The 17,401-nt window shown below is 35.3% G+C and overlaps 1 protein-coding gene across 4 annotated transcripts in view; it reads right to left on the reverse strand.

Annotated features, from left to right (window-relative positions):
* The window catches only part of MED13L (mediator complex subunit 13L), a 306,319-nt gene that overhangs the window by 249,031 nt on the left and 39,887 nt on the right, over positions 1-17,401 (reverse strand). The gene's annotated exons all lie outside the window — the stretch shown is intronic.

Genomic DNA, 17,401 nt, shown 5'->3' on the forward strand with positions numbered 1-17,401 from the left:
TCAGTACGCTATGTACTTTTTGGCATTTTCCAGAAATTCAGTCTTCAGGAAAAAGTTTCATACTTAAAACACCAGCAATTTTTTTTTAACACTAACACCAAACTTTTAAGAAAAAGATAAAGAAGTTGTAAAAGGCTCTCCAATTTCAAATTTCTTCCCCAAATAACCCAACACAAAATCTGTAATTTAACAGCAGGGTTTATCAGCATTAAGCAAAGCATTTAAGGCAAGCAGTAAAATATTCTAGTGCTGGGTTATTTGTTAGTTTGAGACAGGATCTTGCTCTGTTGCCCAGGCTAGAGTGCAGTGGTATAATCTCGGCTTGCTGCAGCCTCTGTCTCCTAGTCTCAAGTGATTCTCAAGTCTCAGCCACCCAGCAACTGGAATTACAGGTGTGTGTCACCACACCTGGCTTTTTATTTTTTGCATTTTTTGTAGAGACAGGATTTCACCATGTTGCCCAGGATGGTCTGAAACTCCTGACCCTCAAGTGATCTGCCCACCTCAGCCTCCCAAAGTGCTGGGATTACAGATGTGAGCCACCACGCTCGGCCTATACCATAATTCTTACAAGTTAGAATAAAAAGTGTCAAGGTAAAAAAGCCAATTACATACATGAGTCTAGTCAGCTCAAAAATATTTGGAAGCTGAATGTCAATAATAAAGAGATAAGCTTTTTAAATTTTCTTTTTCTAATATGTAACTAGACTTATTTTTTAACTTACTGAATTTTATGAACATCTAATCAAGCAAAGTGAAATAAGGAGGAAGATGCTCATAAAGAACTAAATTTCAATTATATCATGTTATTAGTATATATGTTCCACATATTAAAATATCTAACTAGCATACTGTTAAAGGTAAAGAAAGGGAGATGCCTATTTTCACCAGTATTCTAGTATTTTAACTAAAGGTAGATCAGTATTATAAATATAAAAATAAATTTATTTCTGAAGAAAATAAAGACATCTATATTCAATTCAATCACTGTATTAATCTAAGTGATTTTTAAGATTTCTTTACAAAGAGATGTGAATATAAAGATTAATTCATTGTTTATGTCCACAGTGTGGACAGTAAAATCCCTAGATAACCATCAAACCTAACTTTCAGAAGCATTCACTATTGTATACGTATTAATTTAAATGTAATTTAAAATATACAACAATTCCAAGCTAAATTATTTTGATAGTAAAACGTCAAATTGAACTAAAGTCTTATTTAGAAAGTGTTCAAGCTTTTAATGCCAAAAGCCATTTTTAAAGAAGTTCTTACCAAATTAAGTTCAACTGCCAGTTTTTAAAATGAAATAGCAAAACTATCTGTAACACCACCTATATTAATTAAAGCTGTAACAGACTAGCTTAAGCTGTTAGTGCCATTAGAAACTAATCTTTTCAAAAAACATATATCAAGTAATTATGGGATCAATTAAAATCTGCATAAAATAATAATCTGAATTACTATTTCAATTAATATTTATTTCTTCTAAACTCTATTGCCTTTTACTCAGAGATTTCCAAGAGAAAACTATTATTTATACAGCCAACTTCCAGATTCCTACTTCTCTTAGACCATCAAGACACACATACTGGATTTTAAAAGAAGCCATAGGGCAGACGTGGTGGCTCACACCTGTAATCCCAACACTACGGGAGGCCGAGGTGGGTGGATCACTTCAGGTCAGGAGTTCAAGAGCAGCCTGGCTCTGATACAGTGAAACCCAATCTCTACTAAAAATACAAAAAGTTGCCAGGCATGGTGGTACATGCTTGTAATCCCAGTTACTTGACAGGCAGGAGAATGGCTTGATCCCGGGAGCCGGAGGTTGCAGTGAGCAGAGATTGTGCCACTGCACTCCAGCCTAGGAAACAGCAAGACTCTGTCTCAACAACAAAAGGGGGACCATAAACCAAAGTTTTCTGCTTTGGTATTCATACAATGGCAGAGGTTAAATTTTATTTATGGTCTACTAACCTGAGAATTAATTAACCAAATAAGATACCAGGTAAAATTTTAGGCATAATACTTAAGTCTTATGAAAACTACAAAGTTGGGGGGAAAAAATGTGTGGTTCCACATTTTTAAGCAAAGCAATCTCAACTAATATGCTACTGAATTCAAACTTCAGTGATTACTCTGCAGTCCCTCTAGTGTTCAACTAAGTTAAATTAACAATCTCAATATGGTAAAAGCTGCCACTTACTTGATAACTACTATATCCTACACATTAAATAAAAATGAGTTTAATAACACAAAAGAAAGCATAAAAACAAATTAGCAGCCAGGAGTGGTGGCTTGTAATATCAACACTTTGGGAGGCTGAGACAGGCAGATGGCATGAGCCTAGGAATTCAAGACCAGCCTGGGCAACATAGTGAAACTCTGTCTCTATTTAAAAAAATACAAAAACTGACCATGTGTAGTGGTGCATGCCTTCAGTCCCAGTTACCCAGGAGGCTGGTGGGAGGATCACCTAAGCTGGGAAGTCCAGGCTGCAGTGAGCCATGATGGCACCACTGCACTCCAGCCTGGGTAACAGGGTAAGAAAAAAAAAAAAAATCAGTAGTATCAAATTTTTCCCTGTAAATCATTCAAGTTAAAATTCAGAAAGAAAGAATAAATACAAAACTACTTTACACTGCAAAATTGATCATCAAGCACCTACCACAATGCCTAGTACATATGAACTAAACCATAAATATCTGATTATTTTTGTGGTTCCCAATTTTCAAATATAATTCTTTTGAACCTTCATTCATTTCCAGTTCATTGGTACTATAAAATTGGGCACAAAAATTATCCTACAAACAAAAAATCAAATGTGGAAAACAGGTTTATCAATCATGCAGCATGAATTTGAAACAATAATCTTTGTTAATCAAATACTCTTACGTATTCTGTTTGTGGTACTAATAAAAAGTTTTAAAACTCTGATCAACTGTTAATTCAGAGACATCAAGCTAATTTTCAAGGGATTAGATCACAATCCCTATTTAAAATAATATGAAAAATAACTTTTTTATTTAACTCCCCATCAGAAGCAAGGGCACAAATATCATTATCATTCTTGCACAGCCAAAGGCAGAAAGTAGTCAGTTATAAAAAACCATATTTTAAAACATCCAATACCTATATATAATTAAGATTATATTAACAATGCTAGGTAGAAAACAATTCAAATTTTTTACAGGTAGAAAGTATGATCAAAACTATGAAAAGTAAAATTATATCCTTATTTAGCATCTAAAATCTTGAAGATTTAAATATTTTGACAGTAGAGTTCATTTAAAAATATGACTATAAAATGCAATTACACAACAGTTAAATCTATCTGCTTTTCATATATCCTTCATGTTGCATCATAAAATAAAGATGTAATTTCCAAAGTACAGACTAAAGACAAGCAAATTTAAATGTCTTGTCTACAATGATGTATGTCACAGGAAGTAGCATGGTATGAACGCTCAATTCCTTATTTTTACTTTCTATGCTTAATCCTGTGACCTCTACCTCTCCAAAGGTGAAGGATAACAAAAGAATGATAGATTTATTTCTTCCTGGCCTCTGTTCCATTTTGGACATGTGAGGATGAATAGAGGGAGTAATCCAAAATCCATGATCTATAATGCCACCAAATGCCAGCTGAGCTAAGGTCACAAACAGAAAAAGAGAATGAGAGATGGTTCCTGGCTAACGATAACAAGTACTCTTTGAGAATCTTCTGGGAAACACGACACATTTCAGGTGTTACCAAACCAAAATTTCAACTCATAGAGGGAATTCAAGCAACTCCAGGTATGTGTGTGTGTTTGCAAGCATTGTTGGAGGAGATAGATCAACCTTGTTAATAATCTTTGAAAAATGCCACTTTCAAATCACACAATTTGCAAGGTACCAACTTGCTATCTTAAACATTTAGAAAGGAGATGTAACCCAAAGGCTATTTTGATAACAACTGAACAAAATATGTACACTGACACTTAAAGATTTCATTGAAAATGTGTGCCTAAATCATCCAATCTCATTTTATCATGTAGTCTGTTGCCATGACACTTAAAGAAACTAGTAATTAAGTCAGCATTGCAGAGTGAAAGATAGAAAGCTCAATGAAAGCTACTGTCAGTTTGATTCTACAGTAAAACATTCAGGACTTTCTCAGAGAGATCCTCAGCTAAGCAACATTACCTGTCATTGCCATGCAGCAAATGTCAACTCTAGTGTTGGACTGGTAATTTATAACTTATGTAAGACAGTCAGTGTCATTCAACCCATGATGTATGTATAAGTTAATGTATCTATAAGGATTCTGACACATAAATATCATTAAGAACTGTAATCCAATAAACAGTCCTCTTCCACAGCCATCTGGTCTATGAAACAATTACAAAATACAATTTTGGCCAAATGCTCAAACTACTTGCTATCTACAATACTAATAAAAATAATTCATGAAGAAGTATTCAATTTTAAATAAAACTTTTTAAATTTCCATTTAAGAAATTCAACTAGAGACTATAAAATAAGATACTACAGGCCAGGCACAGTAGCTCACGCCTGTAATCCCAGCACTTTGGGAGGCTGAGGTGGGTGGATCACCTGAGGTCAGGAGATCACCTAAGACCAGCCTGGCAACATGGTGAAACCCTATCTTTACTAAAAACACAAAATTAGCTGGACATGGTGGTGCATGCCTGTAGTCCCAGCTACTCAAGAGGCTGAGACAGGAGAATCACTTGAACCCAGGAAGCAGAAGTTGCAGCGAGCCAAGATTGCACCTTTGCACTCAAGTCTGAGTGACAAGAGCAAAACTCCGTCTCAGAATAATAGAATAAAAAATAAGATACTGCAAAAAGAAGAAAACTGTATCAATGTCTTTTCAATATGCACTTAAAAAAGAACTCAATGCATGAAGAAAATATTTCAAATGTGGCCACATACTCTCCTTACTTAAAACGGTATAACAACATCACGTCATCATGTTTTCCTGTGTGTTACAGGATACTGGGAAGGCTTCCTAGCATGCAATGGTGCTAGACTGATAATTTTTACACAAAGTTCTATTACAGTCATTAAATCTGTTCATTGATTTATTCAACGAATATGTACCAGGCACTATTATCTCTTCCACTAGGTTCTCAGCTCCTGAAACGCAAAAATGTTTCTGATTCATTTCTGTATTCTGTATAACAACCAACATAATACAGGCTCAAATAAACGGTGGTAATTCTAAATATAAAAGATCGTTTAACAATGGTAACACCTAACCTTTTAGGGTTTGTTGTTGGGTTGTTGTTGTTATTTTTGAGACAGGGTCTCAATCTGTCACCCAGGCTGGAGTACAGTGGCACAATCTTGGCTCACTGCAGCCTTGACCGAAGCCCAGATGATCCTCCCACATCAGCCTCCCAAGTAGCTGGGACTGACTACAGGCACACGCCACCATGTCCAGCTAATTTTTTTATTTTTTTGTAGAGATGAGGCTTCACCATGTTGTCCAGGTCTCCAATACCTGAGCTCCTCTGGCCTCAAGCGGTCCTCCCACCTCAGCCTCCAAAAGTGCTGGGATTACAGGCATGAGCCACCAAGCCCAGTACACCTTACATTTACAAAGCTCAAAGAATGCTTTTAAAGCATCCTCTCACACACCATTGATTGTTATTATATAATACTATAATTTTAAATGTGTGGGCAATTGAGCTTAATCAGTACTGATCCCAGGACATCCCATTAAAGTGTTTTTGCTTTATGCTAGGTTAGCATATTGTCTGAACCATACTAGGAACCAAATAGATATCTGTGTATATTGGGACTAATCACTGATACTGCTATATTTAAGTCATTTAACCTTTATTTATTTTTTTTTTTTTGTAAAATGGCATGTGCTTACTGGGGATGAGGGGGTACTTTTAAATCTGTTTGAGGGCTCCAGCTGAGTTCTAGTTAATAAAGCCTTTACCACAGCAATGAGAATAATTGCCCCCAGCCACCTTTGCTACTCAAAAAAAGAGGCCCTTTTTGTTATACTCTTCATGAAACCAATAAATGGCATAACAAATGTTTCCATAATAGGAGTCAGTGTCAACAAATGCTATTTCCTCCCTAAACAATCAGAGTTGTATGTAATTTGTCCAAGGAAGCCAAGGCAGACACCCTTTTCATTATAAATATCTACTAGGCTACTTTTAAGATAAGTTAAAAATATAGCGCCTGAAATTTAACTGAGAGTATCTAAATTTTTCTCCTTTAGACTAAATATATTTCAAAGTAAATTAAAAATAGCAAACACCAAAACAGCTTACATTTAAACAAGTTCAAAATTACCTGTGAAAAATAAAACAATCTAAATGAAGAGACCTCATGTCGAATAGGTTCACACTTCCCTTATTCAAGCAGTCTTTCCACAAATAATTACTTATTTTCTTTTGTGTCAGAAAGTAAGCCTTCAAGACTGGCAAAAAGTCTTACCTCCCTCAAGTGCTAGCAAAGTCAAAAATAAAAGTAATTTTTAAAAAGGAAAATACTTTGCATACAACATTATATAAATATGAGAAAAAGACTAATAATCACAGATTTATGAACACTCTAACCCTCCCTTTACCATTGTATACATACAATATTTTCCACACACAGCCACTTCATCTTTATTTAATTTTTATCTCATTCTTTTTTTTTTTTGAATCAAGCCAGTTCTGCTTCATGATTAACTACAAACTGCAGGGTATTCTTCCACCACAATACCCTGGCAACCAGCTCATATTCAGTTACACTATCAGCAGCACAAAAAAGAGACAGAGAGAGGGAGAGAGAGAACTAATTGTATGATCATGTGGATATTGTAGAAGCCCTTTAGTTCAATCCTAGATGGGCCTCAAGAGGATAATGCTTATTCTGTTGAACTCAATGCCAAATTCCAATACGAAAGTGCCAGGATCAAAACAAGACCCAATTATACAGAGTGCATTTTATCAGCGTCGGGTTTATAAGAAATAGGTATGTAGCCCTGTACTTGTGGAAAATTGTTCAAAAATATTTACATAGATGGAGCTTAAAGAAAATTATGGTACACTTACTAGCCATAATGATATTCTGTGAGAATCTCTTCAGGTGGCATCAGGACAGCAGCTCAGTCACGAAATACTTAAAGCAACAGAATCCAATTTCATGATGTTCTAGTACTTAGAAGAGAATTCGGCCAGGAGCGGTGGCTCACATTTCCAATATAATCCCAGCACTTTGGGAGGCCAAGGCAGGAGTTCAAGACCAGCCTGGCCAACGTGGTGAAACCCCATCTTTACTAAAAATGCAAAAATTGGGTGGGTGTGGTGGCACGTACCAGAATCCCAGCTACTCGGGAGGCTGAGGCAGGGGGATTGCTTGAACTCTTGAGGTGGAGGTTGCAGTGAGTTGAGATGGCACCACCACACTGCAGCCTGAGCGAAAGACTGAGACTCCATCTCAAGCAGGAAAAAAAAAAGAAAAAAGAAAACAGATTTCTACATTGTCTAGATTTTTCAGAAGGAAAAAAATTTATGTGTTATTTCTACCATTAAGGTATTTTTTGAAGTATCCTAGCCCTAGCCGGGCGTGGAGACACGTGCCTGTAGTGCCAGCTACTTGGGAGGCTGAGGTGGGAGGATCACTTGAGCCCAGGAGTTCTGGACTGTAGTGCACTATTCCAATCAGGTGTCTGCACTAAGTTTAGCATCATTATGGTGACCTCCCGGGAGCAGGGGATCACCAGGTTGCCTAAGGAGGGGTGAACCAGCCCAGGTCGGAAATGGAGCAGGTCAAAACTCCCGTGCTGATCAGTAGTGGGACGGCGCCTGTTAACAGCCACTGCACTCCAGCCTGGGCAACATAGTGAGTGCCCGTCTCAAAAAAAAAAAAAAAAAAAAAAAAATCTTAGCCCTAGTAATACTTATGGCTGAGCATATCAAGTTTTAATTTCCATTTGCTCAAGCATCCAAATGAAAATCATCCGTAATTAGTTTTTCAAACAATTATTCACAGAAAGTTAAGCACAGAGATCTATACATTAGTATAGCCTACTATACATTAAGCAGATCCAGAGACCAGAAAACAACTCAATGGTAGCCTCCTGCTTCACCAATAGTTTTCCCAGTCTTTTGCTACATATTTCTGATTTTTCAATATTTGGGCTATGACAACAGATCTATACAAAGAAAAAGTAAGGGAGAAAAAAAGACCTCTAATGATAGCAGATATGCAATTCTAGCTTATTAACTACCTCAGTAAGATACAGGAATATCTCACTTTATTGCACTTCACATTATTTCGCTTTGCAGATACTGCATTTCTCACAGATTTAAGGTGTGTATCAACCCTGTGTTGAGCAAGCCTATCAACGCCAGTTTTCAAAAAGCATGGGCTCAATTATTGTGTCTGTGTCACATTTTTGTAATTCTTGCAATATTTCAAACATTTTAATTATTATAATATCTGTTACGGTGGATCTGTGCTCAATGACCTTTGATGTTACTATTACATTGTTCAGGGGCACCACAAACCACACCCATCTAAAACAGCGAACTGAACCAACTGATCACTGTTTTAGGTGTTGACTGCCCGAGGACTGGCTGTTCCTCATCTCTCTTACTCTCCTCAGGCCTATTTGCTAAGAAACAATATTGAAATTAGGCCAATTAATAACCCTTCAATGTCCTCTAAATGTTCTAGTGAAAAGGAAGAACTGCCTATCTTTTACTCTGTATCAAAAGCGAGAAATAATTAAGCTCAGTGAAGAAGTCACTGTCGAAAGCCAAGACAGGATGAAAGCTAGGGCCCTTGTGCCAAGAAGACAAGCTGTGAACGCAAAAAAAAAAAAACTTAAGGAAATTACAACTGCTACTCCAGTGAATACATGAATGATAAGAAAGTGAAACAGGCTTACTGCTGATATGGATAAAGTCTGAGTGGTCTGAAAGATCACACCAACCACAATATTCCCTTAAGCCAAAGCCTAACCCAGAACAAGGCACAAACTCTTCAATTCTACCAAGGCTGAGAGAGGTATGGAAGCAAAATTGGGAGGTAGCAGAGGTTGGTTCAGGAGGATTAAGGAAAGAAGCCATCTCTCCCGAGGACTAAGGAAAGAAGACATCTCCATTACACAAAGGCACAAGGGGAAGCAGCAAGTGCTACAGAGAAGATGCAACTTCTCCATGAAGAACCTCACTAAGATCATTAATCAAGGTGGCTACACTAAACAACAGGTTTTCTTTTTTTGCTTTTCTAGAGAGAGGGTCTCACTCCATCACTCAGGCTGGACTGCAGTGGCACAATCATAGCTCACTGTAACCTTGAACTCTTGGGCTCAAGTGATCCTCCCACCTTAGCCTCTCAAGTAGCTAAAACTACAAGGCGAACACCACAATGCCCAACTAATGGTTTTCTTTTCTGCAGAGACAGTGTCCCACTGCAGAAAGGGATACTCATTTATGATCCACCAAGACCCATTCCCCACTTCCTCCTTCCCACGAAAACCCTAGTTTTATTTTAGGGAATTTTTATTTCATCTCCTATATAAAATACTGTGAACAGTACCACCAACCTAATGCCATTTGTACATGTCAGCAGTGATTTGCTTATAGGCAAAAGGTGTTATTCTCTATAAATATGTAGCTCTACTCCATTCAATTTTAATGTTCTAATACATGATTCTTTCTTGAAATATTTAGGTCCTAAATTCTACCAATATTTAACCTTTTCTTCGATTTTCCACATTCATATTCTTATATCAGCCTCCCTAACCAAGAGTTAAAACTAAGTAAGTATTTTACAAAGAAAAAAAAAGAAACCTTTAACTGTATCACTATGCCATCTTAATGTACAATCTCTTTTTTAAATTTTTTAATAGAGATGAGAGCTCACTATGTTGCCCAAGCGGTTCTCAAACTTCTGGGCTCAAGAGATCCTCTGACCTTAGCCTCCCAAAGTGCTGGGTTACAGGCATGAGCCATCACACCAAGCCACAACAACCTCTTCTATCTTAAGGTTTTCTATGAGGTACAAGCTTTTCAAATAAAATAGGCTCAAATGGTAAGGGGGGAATCAAACACGGCTACGCATAAAAATGTTAGACTAAACACTTATCTACCAGTCACAATGCAGTCATCATAAAAATTATTAATATACCAATTAACAGTTAATCTAGTGTTAAGACAATTTTCAACCCTATTTGTTCCAATGGGTGACTCTAATATCTCATTTAAGGGGATTTTACTCAGGTTTACTTTACATAAGTAGGTGATTTCACATCAATGCAACACATTAGGCCATAATACCTACACTTACCAACAAACTGTAAATTATAATATTTTTACCAATTGTTTAATTTTCATATCATTAAAACGTAAGCCCTTTACATGCTATTTCACCACAATCTCAGTATACATGTCTCATTTTTCATAGAAAAAAACTATATGGTTCAGTAAGTTGCCTGTGGTAACACATCAATTTTACTTACACTTAAAAGTTAGACTTTAGCTTGTTCTCTCAATTTCAAGCATATTTACCTTAATAATGGTATCTAATTCATTAGATCTTTTTCTATTCTTCATCTAAAAGAACAGATTATTAGATTCTACACAAAAGAAAGGAGATTATGATCTTACCATAATTTTATAATATGAATGTATTATTTACCAAAGTCTTACTATGTTTTTTTCTTTCAAGCATATAATTATTAAATCTAGTATTTAATAAGTATGCACTAGAATCATTCAGATAATCATCACACAATGAAAAACGTACTTTATAGCTTTAGCAAACTCCTTCTTTCAAACAAAACAGAAAAAGAGAATAGTGATAAAATTATTAAAAGAATAAGGAAATTTACATCAAGACTTGAATAATTTAGATCCAAGAAAAATAAAAGTATACTTCATAAATTACTTAGACCTAGCTACCATTTACTACCGGATATGTGTTTTCCTCAAAGTACTTGTTTCTCATGAAACACAGATGTATTTTCATTATTATCCACAAAATAATGACAAATATGAAAGGTAAAGTAGCTAGGCACAGTGGCTCATGCCTGTAATTCCAGCACTTTGGAAGTCCGAGGCAGGTAGATCACTTGAGGTCAGGAGTTTGAGACCAGCCTGGCCAACATGCAGCCCTACTCAAAAACAAACCTACAAAAAATTAGCACCTATAGTCCCAGCTACTCATGTGGCTGAGGCAGGAGAACCACCTGAACCAGGGAAGTGGAAGCTGACATGAGCTGAGATCACACCACTGCACTCCACCCTGCGGGACAAAGTGAGATTCTGTCTCAACAACAACAAAAAAGTCAAGTGAAACTTACTTTTCAGGTACACTGTAATACCAATCTCAAAGATTAACTGTGAAGTTCATGTTGATACATAAAATACTTCCAATCTACAATGCTGCTGCAGAATGGTTATCATTCATGTTTTCAAAATCACCAGAATTCTATACTTAAAAAATAAATAAATCCAAATACTATAAAAACTATTTTCCACTTCAGTCACGAATTAATTTCAATGACTCACAAATTCAACACCACTAAAGAAAAAAAAGATATAAAAACAGAGTGAAAATAAGTCAAAGATCAGATTTTCTAATTGGGAGAAGTTCTCAAAATGAATGACATTTTACCTAGAGATAATTTCATTCCTGTCAATTTTAAAAGAGTCATTATTTTTCCAGAAAGAATTTTTAAATTTCAACTGATAATAAATTCATGTATAATATGGATTATTTTTACCATTTAGTTAAAGATAAGCAGAAATTACCAAAAATCAATTGAAAGTTCACAGGCTCTAAGATACACAGTAATATATTCCTACATATTTTATTGCCTATGATTGTAGATAATTCAGTGTCAATACTTCTCTTTTTAGGTATGCTAAGCAACAGAGCTATTCATTTTTAGAGTGTGACACTGCCATCATAATTTGCCTTTGCTAGATCTTCAATATTTTTCTTCTCTTCTCTTGAATTCTGCTGTGATTTAAGAATGCAGTCTTCATCTGATCTCCACTGCTTTTATAAAGGAGGTGATTCAGTAAGTTTTCAATTGGTTTAAACAGGCTCAAAATCAGGCTCTTTTGAGGAAAGAGATATTCACGCACTTTCAAAGTTTCGCCCCAACTTTACTTAACAATTACAGAAGGAAAGGGTATCTTAATACACTGGAGAAATCTGGCAGATACTACCTTCATCAAGTGATCAAGCTCAGTACCATCAATACCGAGACAAACTGACATGACGTGCTTCCGATGTGATGCCATGGAAAGCACATAACATCGCCTAATATATTCTGGCCAAAAATGTTTATTCTGACTCTAATTGTAAGGAAACAATTAGACAAATTCAAAATGTGGAACATTTACAGGACAACTAAACTGCTCCCTTCAAATAACAGTAATATCATTGATCCCCAAGACAACTTTGGAAATATTGAGAGAGGAAACAAGCCATCTAAAAACATGTGATCCTGATTGCATTCTGGATCAGAGAGAGAGAAAACTATAAAAGGTATTACTGGGGTAACTGGGAAATTTGAATATGGACTGAATATTAAATCATTTAATCACATCAATATTAAATTTCTTGAATATGACAAAATTCAAGAAATTCTGTCATATTCTGGTTATGTAAGAAAGTGTTTCACATTCTCATGGGGCTTAAATGCTGAAGTATTTAGGGGCCAAGGTCCATGAAGTCTGAAAACTGCTTTCAAATAGTTTAGATGGAAAAAGAGGCATATGCATATATGGGTGTAAATATATGTATTTAAAAATAAAAAGCTAGAAGGAATGGAGAAGTCAGGTTCTTGCTTGGAGTTATCTAAACAAAGTCCCACATTTGGAATTGCAGACTGTAATCTATACGTACAGATTATAAAACTAAAAAAACTCAGCCTTCCACACCCCACAAAATGCCCACTTGCCATCAGTTCAATTAATAATAGTACTAGTGTCTTAAATTATCTTACAATTTAGTCACTATCAGAAAACAGATCAATTTTTCCAGGCTCCCTTATGGCTAATGTTTTTTTACAATCAGCCACACCTCCTGGCATAGGTGGCAGCACTCTTAAAAACAGAAAAAGCAATATTTATGTCTCTAAATACACAACAAAGTGTAATAACTGCCAATCTACCTCTGCACAGACAATAAAGCCAATTCACAAGACTTCGGATACCATTTTAGGGATGATCATTTTTAGAGTTGTACAGATGTATTCTTGTTGTAATTAATATTTGTCTATAATAATTTTTAAAATTTTTAAATTTTAATAATTTTTAAAATGTTCACAAATGAATTATAAGTCAATTTTCTGGGAGTGCAATACTGCACTACATTAGAACCTCACAAAATAGATTTCAGTCATTGATTCAACAAACTTTCTTAAGCACATACTAGGCTGAATCTGACACTTCTCCTTCTGGACCAGAGATTTGTAAAGCTTTGGGGCAAGCAATCCACAGTTCTTAGAGGTCTATGCTTGTTCTTTGTACTATTTTGGGGTTTCCAGATTGCATGTCTTTCCCACCACTAACTAACAGGCAGTGAATTGGCTAGAAGATTGTGTTTATTTAAAAAGTATTTGTTACCAGGCACAGTGGCTCATGCCTGTAATCCCAGCACTTTGGGAGACCAAGGCAGGCGGATCTCTTGAGGTTGGGAGTTTGAGATCAGCCTGGCCAACAGGGTGAAACCCTGACTCATTAAAAATACAAAAACTAGCCAGGCGTGGTAGTACACACCTACAATCTAAGCTACTCAGGAGGGCTGAGGCAGGACAATCACTTGAACCAGAAGGCAGAGGTTGCAGTGAGCCCAGATTATGCCACTGCACTCCAGCCCGGGCAACAGAGCAAGACTCCATCTCAAAAAGAAAAGTATTTGTTTGGTATATCAGAAGTCAATTCAGCACACTGTACTAACCTCTAAAACTTAAATTAAAATGGAGATCTTAGTCAAGCCAAAACAGCAAAGGTATAATAAAACTGTTAAAGACTGTTAATATGAATTATAGTATTTAATCATTAGTATTTTAAATCAATCTGTATCCTGAACTAAACAGAATTTTTAAGTTCATATTCCAGTTTAGAATTTTAAAAGTCACAATATTATGGTTTCCTTCTACATATTAATCCTGTGTATTACTAAATTAATCTTCCTAATTGTACCTTTCCTGATCAGAAACCTTAAATTCTTCAAAATCTGTCAAATTAAGTCCAAATTTCTTATCCTTGCTTCTGCATACCCCACAGTGTGACCCACCTAACTCAGCCTTTTAAAGACGAGACTATTTCAGTCCTATCCTAAGCCCTAGGCAACCTGTTCTTGCCACAATTCATTCCAAGCCTGTAGGTCTTTGCACAGTAGCAGTAGCAATAGTTACAATTACAGATTAACTGCTAAGTACTGCTTAGCTGCCTAAGTGCTTTTAATTTTTCTTAACCTCATAACTTAATTCACAGTAAGGAAACTAAGGCAGTTTAACTAATTAGACCAAGAATACACAGCTAGTGACCATGCAAGCATTCAAACCCAAGCAATCCATGCTCTGAATCACTACACCATACATATTAACAATTCCCCAGACAAGAGCCTAAAAGTGTTTATCCAAGTGACAAGGACAGACTATAAATACGTTATAGTCTTCTCAGACTATTTCACAGATATTTCAAGCAATTGAACAAAAAGGACAATATCATAAAACTAACTTGTGTGTACACCCTGTAGGATTATTTTTATTTTATGAGCTACTCTATATATTTAATTGCAAAATGGTTGTTTTGGTATTATATCTTCCTGTAAAGTTTCTCAGCAGTATGCTATTTGGAGTATACTATGAAGACAAAGGGAAATGCCAAATGACATAACTAAAAAGAAATTTAAGAAACAGTAAAATGTCCTATTAAAAAAAATACTACAAATAATGGTAATGTCATGCTTTAACATTAAAGCCTGCTAACAGGATTCTGCTATTAACTATTTATTTTTTGAGACAGGTTCTCACTCTGTTGCCCAGGCTGAGTGCAGTGGCATAATCTCTGCTCACTGCAACCTTCAACCCCTGGGCTCAAGCGATCCTCCAGTCTCAGCCACCCAAGTAGCTAGGATTACAGACGCGTGTTACCACACCTGGCTAATTTTTTTTTTGTACATTTTGTAAACACAGGGTTTCACCATGCTGCCTAGGCTGGTCTCGAACTCCTAGCCTCAAGCAATCAGTCCCGACTTGGCCTGCCAAAGTGTTGGGATTACTGGCATGAGCCACCATGCCCAGCCTACAATTTATTTCACCCAATATTAAAAAACCCAAATATATTAGAGAATAAAATAGATTCTAAAATACTCCCACTTTGTATGGCTATGAATTAAAATATTCCCTTTGTATCCTTTAGTTTTTCATGACTACTATCATATTTCCCCTTATTTGAAAGAGTTATCTTTATGCCACTCATTTTTCTAATTAAGTCTAGATATTTTCTGTAATTAAGTTGAACCATATATAACCTTTTTCAACTACTTTTACCTACAAAAATTGACACTTGATATAAATGGATCTAAAAACTTGCTCAAAATTCAACAGATTAAAAAGAGCAGATACATTCAATGAAGTTACAATTATTCTGTTACTATAAATACTTTCCCGGTAGAAGAGAAAACATAAACAGCTTATACTATTTTCAAACTCAAAAGAAATCATTCCCAAGAGAAAGAATTCACAATACTACATTTAATTAGAAAATTAGAAAAACTGTATGGTACCAATTTCATTTCTACATAAAACATCCAAAACTCTTTCAGACTTCAGGATTTTTACTTTGTTCTCTTCATATGATTCTATGTTTTTCTAATTTTCTAATTTAAACATAGTGTTTCTGAAATTTTTTTAAATCTAAAAATAATTCCATCCTTGCTTTTAACTCTTTACCAAAAAATACTTAAGACATTAATCTACACATGCAATCTAAAACAACTATACCAAAATTTAATACCCCTTTTTGTTAACTCAGCAACAAAGCCCATGAGAAATAACATAATAATTTTATAAGCTATTTCTAAGAACACTGACAATTTTCTTTGTTGGCATAAATAATTTTATTCTATATATCAACTAGATAAGCCTAATTAGCAGCTGGGTTTGGTTTCCTCATCATTACAATATGATATGTATCACAGTAACAAAGAGCAGACCAAAAAGCTAAAATGTAAGAGATTAATAAATACAGAGAAATGGAAGATGACAGAAACAATCATGAAAAATAAGAAAGTCACTTTTTTAAAAAGCTTTAATACCTCTCTACTACATGGGGAAAAAATTTTAAAGAGTAAAAATATGTTAATATTTTAATGGAAAAACAAAAACGTAATTATCTTCTAGGTGACATCTTATTTTTAAAATTCTGATAAACAGAATCTAGATGTTCAGAAACTAATTTTACCTGAGTTAACTGCTAACTGCATAAAACAGGCTTTGAGAAGAACCTAAGTTCTGTGACTTTGCTGATTACCCAGCTAAGCAAGCAACATCACCCAGAATGGGTTCTTACATTTATAAGCCAGATACCCTAAGAAATATCAGGATAAAGGTTTGAACTGAACAGACAAATGGACCATAAAGCAAACAGCTCAATTAGTCCACTGTGGTTTACCGCCCTCTGGCTGCTGTGGCAGGAGATATCACAGATAAAAATGGCTGCCAAGAAAAACCAGCAAGGTGTCAAGCAAAAGTTGGCAGGAAATCCTTTAGGCAAATGTAAAAGCTTTAGAACAGAGGCTCAAACATACATTAAAGTTAGTTTTACTCCTTCCTTTAAAAAATACTAAAAACATCAAGTAACAAAACATTTCAAACACGATTTGAAATTTTTCAGCCACAGATTAACAAAATAAAGTTGGCTCTAGGAGACTAAGTCAAAAAGAGTTAACAACCTAACTAAAAATTAGAATTAGTCTTGCTTTAAAAATTCCTTGGCACACTAAATAGAAACACTTAGGCAGAGGGGTAAAATTTTTTACGAGAAATTCAAAGACAACTGATAAAATTTCCTGTTTATAAAACTGTAGGAAATATTTAAAAAACAGCTCAGAAAAATGAAACTCTTATATTAATTCAGTTTCCAGATTATCAGATGCAATCTGAAGCTAAAAATCAGGCACAACACTGGAGCCAATGTTTCCTGGAATCACCAAATTACATAAAAAGCAAAAATAAAATCAAGAGAAAATTTGCTATACCAAATTCAGATGAGATCCTATATATTAACTTTTCCTCAAAATACTATTCAATGTAATCTCACAATGTTGTCCAATTAGGCTCAAAACTAAATTTCTATATCACTCTCCAATTTTCCACCAAAGAGTTCAGCTGGCAATGAACCATAAC

Source organism: Callithrix jacchus, chromosome 9, assembly GCF_049354715.1.
Source record: "Callithrix jacchus isolate 240 chromosome 9, calJac240_pri, whole genome shotgun sequence".
Lineage (NCBI taxonomy): Eukaryota > Metazoa > Chordata > Mammalia > Primates > Cebidae > Callithrix > Callithrix jacchus.